Raw genomic sequence first — 9289 nt, 5'->3', positions numbered from 1 at the left:
CTGTGGAGGCTTGCATGCGAATTGGGTAACGTCTCTCTTCACAGGGTAATTTTTCTTGAATTGTTCCTGCAGTGTTAGCCTCTGCAGAAGGTGATGGAGATAATGCACATGGGCTCTGTACTTGTGCTGCTTGAGGAGATGGTAAGTGCTCTGGACAGTTTGTAGGAGCAACAGCAGGGGAGTCAACAGGCAGTGTGGGTATCTCTTTAGCTCTAACCAACCCTGATTTTCTCAACTGGTGACATGGCGTGCCATATGACACCTTGAGTAGCCTCTACCTTGTATGACAAGGGACCAGTTTGCTCTTTCACTAGTGCAGGAACCCATTTCTGATCTCCTCTGTAGCTCCTGGCAAGAACTGATTGTCCAATGGCAAAGCTACGTGTAACCTTGTCCGTTGCTTTATGACCTTGTTTGATTTGTCTGTCTTGCACAGTCTGCTTAATATTTGGTTGCAGCAGGTCTAATCTAGAGCGAAGAGGACGCCCAAAGAACAACATAGCTGGAGTCTGGTTAGTTGTAGCATGGATGGAATTCCGATATGCAAATAAGAAGTTGGCCAATTTTTGCTGAAGGGTCAGCTTCTCATTTGTCATTGCTCGAAGGGCTCGTTTCAAACTTTGCACAAACCTCTCTGCCTGGCCATTTGTGGCTGGATGCCATGGGGCAGATGTAATGTGCCGTATGCCATTTTTGTGGAGGAATACCTGAAAATCTGTTGCTGTGAACTGGGGTCCGTTGTCACTCACTAGTTGTTGTGGAACTCCAGTTCTAGCAAATAAATTCCTTAGTACTTCAATAGTGTGAGAAGTAGTGGTGGAGCTCATAATGAAAACCTCTGGCCATTTAGAGCATCGACTACCACCAGGAAAGTTGTCCCCATGAATGGTCCCGCAAAGTCGATATGAAGCCGCTGCCATGGTAATGTAGGCCATTCCCATGGGTGAAGTGGTGCACGTTCTGGATCATTCTGAACCATCTGGCAGCCACTACATTGCTGCGCTATTTTCTCGATGTCTTCATCAATGCCTGGCCACCACACAAAACTTCTGGCAAGTGCCTTCATTTTCACCACACCTAGATGTCCCTTGTAAAGCTCTTTTAATACTCTGTGTCTTAGTTTAGTGGGTACAATGGTTCTTAACCCCCACATCACACATCCAGCATTTAAGGCAATTTCATCACGTCTTGAGTAATATGCAGCCAGCAGGGATTTGTGCTGGGCTGTCCAGCCATTCAGTGTGGCAGCATACACCTGAGACAGGACCTTGTCATGTTTTGTTTCTGTTTTCACCATGTCTGCGCGTGGCGGGCAGACTTTCAATCTGGCTGATGGAGATCATATCTATTGTTTCCTCATCTCCAAACTCATCTTTTTCAGCCTCCAGTGGCAGTCGCGACAACCCATCTGCATTTGCATGGCAGGCTGTACGTTTGTACTCAATCTTGTACCTGTGTCCACCTAAAAACAATGCCCAGCGCTGCATTCGGGCAGCAGCTGTGGCAGGAACTCCTTTCTGCGGGCTGAAAATTGAGGTTAGCGGTTGGTGGTCTGTGACAAGGATGAATTCCCTACCAAAAAGATACTGGTTGAACCTTTTTACACCCCACACTAGACTCAATGCCTCCCTATCAATTTGGGCATAATTCTTCTCAGCTGCAGACAATGAGCGTGATGCAAAAGCTATAGGCCTCTCACTGCCATCTTCCATAACATGAGACATCACTGCTCCAATGCCGTATGGAGAAGCATCACAAGCCAGCTTGATTGGAAGGGACGAATTAAAGTGGGTTAGGACTGTGTCAGATGTCACCAGTCTCTTTGCATCTTGGAATGAATTTTCACATTCTTTGGACCATTTCCACTGTTTTCCAGCTTGTAATAGCTCATTGAGTGGATATAGCACAGTTGCCAGGTTTGGAAGAAACTTATTATAATAATTCACAAACCCCAGGAAGGATCTAAGCTGTGAAACATTTTGTGGTTGGGTGCCATCAATACAGCCTGAATCTTGTCCTGACATTTGTGCAAACCTTGGGCATCTATGGTGTGCCCAATACATGACACTGGGCTTCAGGAACTCACATTTTCCTCGCCTGGCTCTTAGTCCATACTCTTCTAACCTTTTCAGAACCTTTTTGAGGTTTTCTAAATGCTCTTCATCTGTCGCTCCAGTGACAATAATGTCGTCTAAATAGCACTGGGCCTGGCACTGACTGAAGGATCTGATCCATTGCTCTTTGCCAAATAGCTGGGGCAGAGGCTACCCCAAACACCAGCCTGTTGTAACGATAAAGACCCTTTATTGTATTAATGGTCAGGAACACTTTAGAGTCTTCCTCTACTTCCATCTGGAGGTATGCATCTGCTAAATCTAACTTTGAAAAACACTGACCACCCGACAAACTGGCAAAAATGTCCTCAATTCTCGGCAGAGGATACTGTTCAGCTTGCAGCACAGGATTAATGGAGACCTTAAAGTCCCCGCAGAGCCTGACTGTACCATTTCTCTTTATTATTGGGACAACTGGGGTTGGCCAAGGACTCCAGTCTACTTTAGAAAGTATGCCGTTTGACTCCAACCTATCCAATTCCTTTTCAACCAGGGGTCGGATGGCATAGGGTACTGGGCGTGCCTTGTGGAACCGTGGGTCGCACCACTCTTAAGTACAATTTTAGCTCTAATGTGCTGAAGAGTCCCAATGCCACTCTTAAATACGGCGGCTTTTCTTAATATCAGCTCTAGGTTCTTTTCTGTAGTCTGTTGCACAACAGGCAAAACACGGAGGCTTTTAATCTCTCTCCAGTCAACTCCCAACTTTCTTAACCACTCACGGCCCCATAATGGTGCACCTCCATTTTGTATTATGTGTAAATCAAGTACCTCTTTTCTTCCATTATACTCTACTGTCACATGCAGCACTCCAATAGGCATAACCTTTTCACCTGTGTATGTTCTGAGAAGAACAGAAGAGGGTTCAGCTTCTCCTTCTTGAAATACACCTTGTAATCTTTCAGTGACATAACTGAAACAGCTGAGCCAGTGTCCAATTCCATTTTTACCACCTGGCCATCTATCTTGGGGGTGAGCCAGATTGCCTGCTTGTCTTTTCCACTAAGGCTAAATAATTCCAGACTTGCTAATGCATCTTCACTATCAATGTCAGAGACTTCTGCAACATTATGCACATTTTTCTTGTCGCTGTGATGCATTTTGTGTTCCGCACTAAACTTTGCCTTTCCACTACAACAAACTCTTTGAATATGGCCCGTTTGTGGCACTGTCTGCACTCTTCATTTTAAATCGGCACTGTGAGGGAAGATGGGAGTCGCGTCCACAGCGATAACAGGGCCGTTTATGTACTTTGTTTATCTTGGCTGCCGCCATTTTATTTACGCTGCTCGTATTCACTCCTCTTTGTAGTTCAAGTGCATCTTTAGCTGCAGTTTCCATTGAAATAGCAATTTCTACTGCTCGTTTAAATGTCAAATCTGCCTCAGTTAACAGCCTCTTCTGGATTCCCTCTTGAAGGATTCCACAAACCAAACGATCACGCAATGCATCGTTTAGCCCGTCACCAAACTGACAATATTCTGATAACTTTTTCAGTTCTGCCACATAAGCGCAATTGTCTCTCCCTCGTTCTGATTACGCTTATGGAATCTGAAGCGTTCGCGATCAGTAATGGCTTTGGTGACAAATGATCCCGCATTACACGGACTAAGTCGTTAAAACTTTTCTCAGCGGGTTTGTCTGGAGCAGTTAAACTACGGAGGAGGCCATAAGCTTTCCCTCCCATGGCACTCAGTAGCACAGTATAGTTGAAAGTCAGGCAACACAATGCCCATTCTTTCATTCTATACAAACAAGCTGATAATAGAACTGATGCTGAAACCCCTCTAAAAACTATCAGCAGATAGCATTCTAAGATACTATTACTGTATATGCAAATAAGCTTTCAGGACAATGCAACCTTTTTTTCAAGATTAATTGAAAAAGTCTTGTGAACATAATTTAATACATTTATTAAGATCAGTCATGATGCATACCGTATGACTTAGTGTCAAAGAGAATCACATCATCTGCACAATGAGATATTTTATGTTCCATCACTTCCCTCTTGATTCTGAACTTTGCCATAGTCAAATGGTGTGTGCTTCAATAGCAATTGCAAATGGTATTGGAGGTAAAGGACAACCTTGTCAGGTTCCACATTCATATCTGAATTTTCTGAATTAATACTATTTACCCACACAGAGGCTTCTGAACTTGAGTAAAACAATTTTATTCAGGCTATAATATCTGGACCAAACCTAAAATAATAAAGAGATATCCCCATTTTACTCCATTGAAAGCCATTTTTGCATTTAGACACCATAAAACATCTGGGAGCTTGGTTAGTGAAGAAGCGTAATATACATCAAACAGGCAGCAAATGTTTGATGATAGTGACCTGCCTTTAAAAAATCCAGTATGGTCTTGTGATATAAGTACATTCTCAGGTCTTTTTGCAAGGACTTTGGCCAAAACCTTGACATCATTATTCAGTAATGTGATTGGTCTATGAGATGGACATTCAAAAGGTTCTTTATTTTTCTTTAGAAAGACAGTGATCAAAAACTGTCATAGTGTGTAAGGAAGACTATTGTCATCTTTTGCTTCTTCAAACATCGCTTCATTGTTGATATTGTCTTTTGCACTTCGATTTTGTGCTTTTACTAAAATATTATTAGCTTTTTGTCTGTGCTCATAATAAGAGTGTCTGTCAGGTTTTGAAGATTAGTTGTTTCTGTTATATTCAGGAGATTAAATTCTGTTCATAGTGACAGCCTATTTTAATGTAATGTGTCATTGGGTGAGTGTATACGTTCTTTGTGAACTTTGTGAAGTCTGTTTAATTATCAGTTTGTTTTTATGAGGTGTGAATAATATACAACTTATTTTTACAATACAACTTTTTTTTTTTTTTGTATAGCAGTGTTCACTTAGTGCAGTTGCAGAGTGCTGTGAACAATTCCCGTTCAAATAAAAGTATAGATTATACTGATTACTAAAGGTAGAATTGGTACACATATATTGGCAGATTTGTTAAAATACACAATGAAAAAGGTAGAAACTGATTAAACACAAATGGAAACCAACAATACCTGTCCATTAATTAATTGATGAACTATGGCCAGTTGGCAATGGTGGAGATTTAAAATTGTAAAAGAGAAAGTCAAAAATGAATTCACAGTCTTGGAGACCTCAATCAACCAACTGGCCACCTACACCTTCCTGGGTTTTCTATAAGTCTGTGCTGGCTGTCCAATCTGATGAGAAAATCTTTCCATCCGATGGTTCAAACACTCCTTTACCCATAGTAGAGCAGCCTGAGAGTAGACCAGTGGGTTTAAGTGCCACATCCAAATACTAAGAAAAGAAACAGAATAGGAGAGGGTTCATAATTATTTATAGTATTGTATTACTTATATTTCTGCAAACATAACTAACAAACAGAAATGCATTATTCACAGCTAATCAGCAGCTCTAGTCAGGGTTTGCTAGACTAATATAGTGAGTCTTCAGCTGTGATTTAATACTGACATTGAAGTGGCATCTCTTCTATTAGCAGGCAGATCATTCCACAGCTTCAGGGCCCTGTAACTGAAAGCTCACCTCCCACTGTTATTTAATTATTCCTTGGAATCTTAAGTAGGCCGGTATCTTGAGATCTCAATGTGTGCTCTGGTTTGTAAGTTATGATAAGAGCAAATAAGTAAGTGGGGCCTTGGCCATTTAAGGCTTTATTTATGCCATCCTATGCTTAATTGGGAGCCAGTGTAAGGAAGATATAAATATATAAATTGTCCCCTCAAATATGCCTTCAAGGCCTCTCAAACAGTTCTTGTCAATATCTCTGGATTTGCATTAGTCTCTATAAGGTTTGACAAAGACAAGAGAAAAAGATTTGTGCCAACAACTCTGTATATTATAAATGCAAAAATAATAAGGCTTTTCGGCAAAATAATGTCCCATAGACTAGAGTCTCAGACTAGATTAACAAAGATGATGACACTTCCTGTTAAGTACAGGCCCGCCATGAAGAGGTGGGTCCAAGGGTGCAGACACTGGAAGTGACATCAGAAGTGATTGGGCTGTCAGTCAGTGGTAGGAAGAGAAGTGGTATTAGAACACACTGCCACCTTGTGGATTGGTATTGAATTGCCACCACTAGAGCATTTAAGCAGCCCCTAAGGTGCACATTTGTCAATATATATATATATATATATACAGTACATCAGAGAAAACAACTTTCTTCAGCAATAGTTAGTTTTTATTTTAAGTAGGCCCTAGTGGTAATTTTTTTGGGGTCTTCATTTTGCCTCTGACTTATGTTTCTCATTTTCCTCCCTTGGCTACCATGTCCAGATTTTGATCTTATGGCGACGACCCCTTACTTCGTTTGACTGTACCACTGTCTTTTGGACCATCTCTTACATAGTTCTATTCTCACTCTAACAATAGTCCTCGGACATGTCTTGCGTTGCAGCAGGAGGCAAATGAAATATGAAAAAAGAGATAAAGAAACAGAATATAAAATCAGTAGACGTGGATAATAACATTGAAATAAATCAGTATGATAATGTCTAATTAAATAAGACAATAACGGCCTTATCTTGTGTGCAGTGATTAACCCGAAAATGTGATTGGGTCACGGTACCAATTGGTTTAGTTTTTAGCAAGTGCATGACTATATTACAGTAAAAAATAAAGTCCCAAAAATAATAAGTTTAGTACAAGGTTAGGAGTTAACATTCAAAACAGTAAGTTATAACACAAAGCCAATTACTAGTTTATAGCTTACTGCTAATAATTTGTGCATTAAGTGCAAATTGTATCATGGTTTCTGACTACATTGATGCCAAAAAAGATCAATTAATGGTGAGAGTATGATTTACATTTTTAATTGTGGCATTCCGATGATTCGGGTGAAGCATTTAGTATGTCTTTACACAACCTTTACAAAAATCAATAAAGTATTTTTTAAGTGTTGGTAGAAATGGAATGGCTTTTAGAAATATCAGTGAATCCAGGTAATTCTGTAGCTCACTAAAAATGACAAGCTATTAATAATTGAAGTTTGTTATTGATTTTATTTCTCCATCACTGCAGTAAGGCTGTGGAATTTTTGCAGTTTACGTCACTCGTGTGTGGCCTGTGGCACAGGACAATTGTAATATTTGTGGTAAAGGGTTTTTAAAGACAGTTCATGCTATTTGTAGTGCTGGTACCCAAATAACCAAGCTGTAGGAAATACATCCTCCTGAGTTCTCCAACCTAAAGGAAGCATTAGACAATCATCAGCTTTTTCACTTCTGTAAATTACAAAGTACACCCCATTACAAAGTCTTTCACACTATTTTCAAAAGATTTGTTATCTTGCAGCAACAGGGTTTGTTTCCTGCCTTGCACCCTGTGTTGGCCGGGATTGGCTCCAGCAGACCCCTGTAACCCTGTAGTTAGGATATAATGAGTTGGATAATGGATGGATGGATGGATATTTGAATGGGGGCAGTCAAAGAGGATGGAGCAAATATATCTTCAGTTGAACATTTCTCTATTGTTGAATCAAAATATTGGTGATTTCACACCAGCTCACATTATACCAAATAACCTTTTTTGTTTTTGTTTTCATTTTTTGAATTTTGTATATTTCAGTATCAGGTCACTTGAGGGTTTGGCCCACTCTGACAGTAGATGGAATCAACTGTTGTAAAGATGCCAGTCATACAGGGCACATTCACATACACACCCACACTTTACCCACACCAGCTCCTATGAGTTCAGTTGTAACCTCTGGTGTGAGCAGGACTGTGTGGTCCCTTGGTCTTTAGGTTTTGTGGGATAGCCTGATATATGGATCTGTGGACATGCTGGGAAATCACTGTCTGATATCAGAATCAGGTATAGTCATGCTTGCTAGTACAGATAGTGGTCTGTTCCTCACATCCCCTGGACCAGGGGTCAGGAACCTTTTTGGCTGAGAGAGCCATGAATGCCACATATTTTAAAATGTAATTCCGTGAGAGCCATACAATATGTTTAAAACTAAATACAAGTAAATGTGTGCATTTTATGTAAGACCAACACTTTTAAAGTACAATAAGTCTCTGAATTCTTTTTAATAACGTTATTATGCTGTTGCTAACCAATGATGAAAAAAGTTCTTCTTACCATTAATGCGGCTTCTAGTGCTGCATGGTGTTACTGATGGCTTTGTAGTCTGCTTGATACATGGTGAGGTTAAGCTTCATGCAGGCGTTGAGACTTCCATCCGTTAAACGTGATCGTAGGTTGGTCTTAATGTTCTTTAGATGTGAGAAAGACTGTTCACATGCATACGTAGAGCCAAACATTGTCAGTACAGCAATACTCACACGCTGCAGTGTGTGTTATGTGACGGGAAGAGCGTTCCAAGTTTTGACAATCAGCTGGTCCGCGGGTTGAAGTTTTTTAATTTCTCCCCACTTGTGTTTGCTCGCCAACTCTGCTTGCTGTCGTGCAAGTCTTTCCATATTTTTATTCGGTGACTTGAACTTATTCACCCACATGTCTGAGGCCTTCAGGTTAGCAGCTTGTAGCTCAAAATCTCTGACGGAGACACCGGGGATGTAACTCAGGTCGGCGCTGTCCACTGCACACTCGTGTGGATGGGTGATGAACTTAAAAAGACGAGTGCGCTCACAAAATTCTCCAAAGCGCCTTTGAATGACTTCAGGAGATTAGATGTGAAGCCCGCTAGCTGCTGAAGATCAAGATGTTGAGCAGGGTCACTTGCTGTGCGTGCATCTTTAAACTCTCCCAGTTTTTCAAAGTGTAGTAAACGACCTGTTTCAGTATAGGCGATGAAGAGTTCTAGCTTGTTTTCAAATGCAAACACTGCTTGTTGAAGGGATAAGACTGTATTTTCAACGCCTTGCATTTTCACATTGAGCTGGTTCAGATGTTCAGTCATGTCCACGAGATAGCAGAACTTCAGGAGCCACACAGTGTTAGCTAACTCAGGATGCTCGACGTTTTTCATTTCAAGAAAAGTCCGGATTTCGCTCAGACATGCAATTTTATCATTGCATATTAGACACACTGCAGAACCTGCTCTCTCCACAAAGGCGAATTCCTCTGTCCATTCCTGCTGAAAAGTACGATACTCCTCATCTTTTTTTCTTTTAGCCATCTTCTTCGATAAAAGGGTTTCTGCAATTAGTTAGCTGACTACTTCATTAAAAGGAGGGAAGTTTACTTCC

At 40.8% G+C, this 9289-nt stretch overlaps 1 pseudogene; it reads right to left on the bottom strand.

Moving 5' to 3' along the window:
* Window positions 1-212: 212 nt before the first annotated feature.
* On the bottom strand, window positions 213-3214 carry LOC120532079 (annotated as a pseudogene).
* Between the last annotated feature and the right edge of the window lie 6075 nt (window positions 3215-9289).

Source organism: Polypterus senegalus, chromosome 7 (assembly GCF_016835505.1).
Source record: "Polypterus senegalus isolate Bchr_013 chromosome 7, ASM1683550v1, whole genome shotgun sequence".
NCBI lineage: Eukaryota > Metazoa > Chordata > Cladistia > Polypteriformes > Polypteridae > Polypterus > Polypterus senegalus.
Note: the sequence above shows the minus strand (reverse complement) of the source record. Positions and strands in the feature narration are given on the sequence as shown.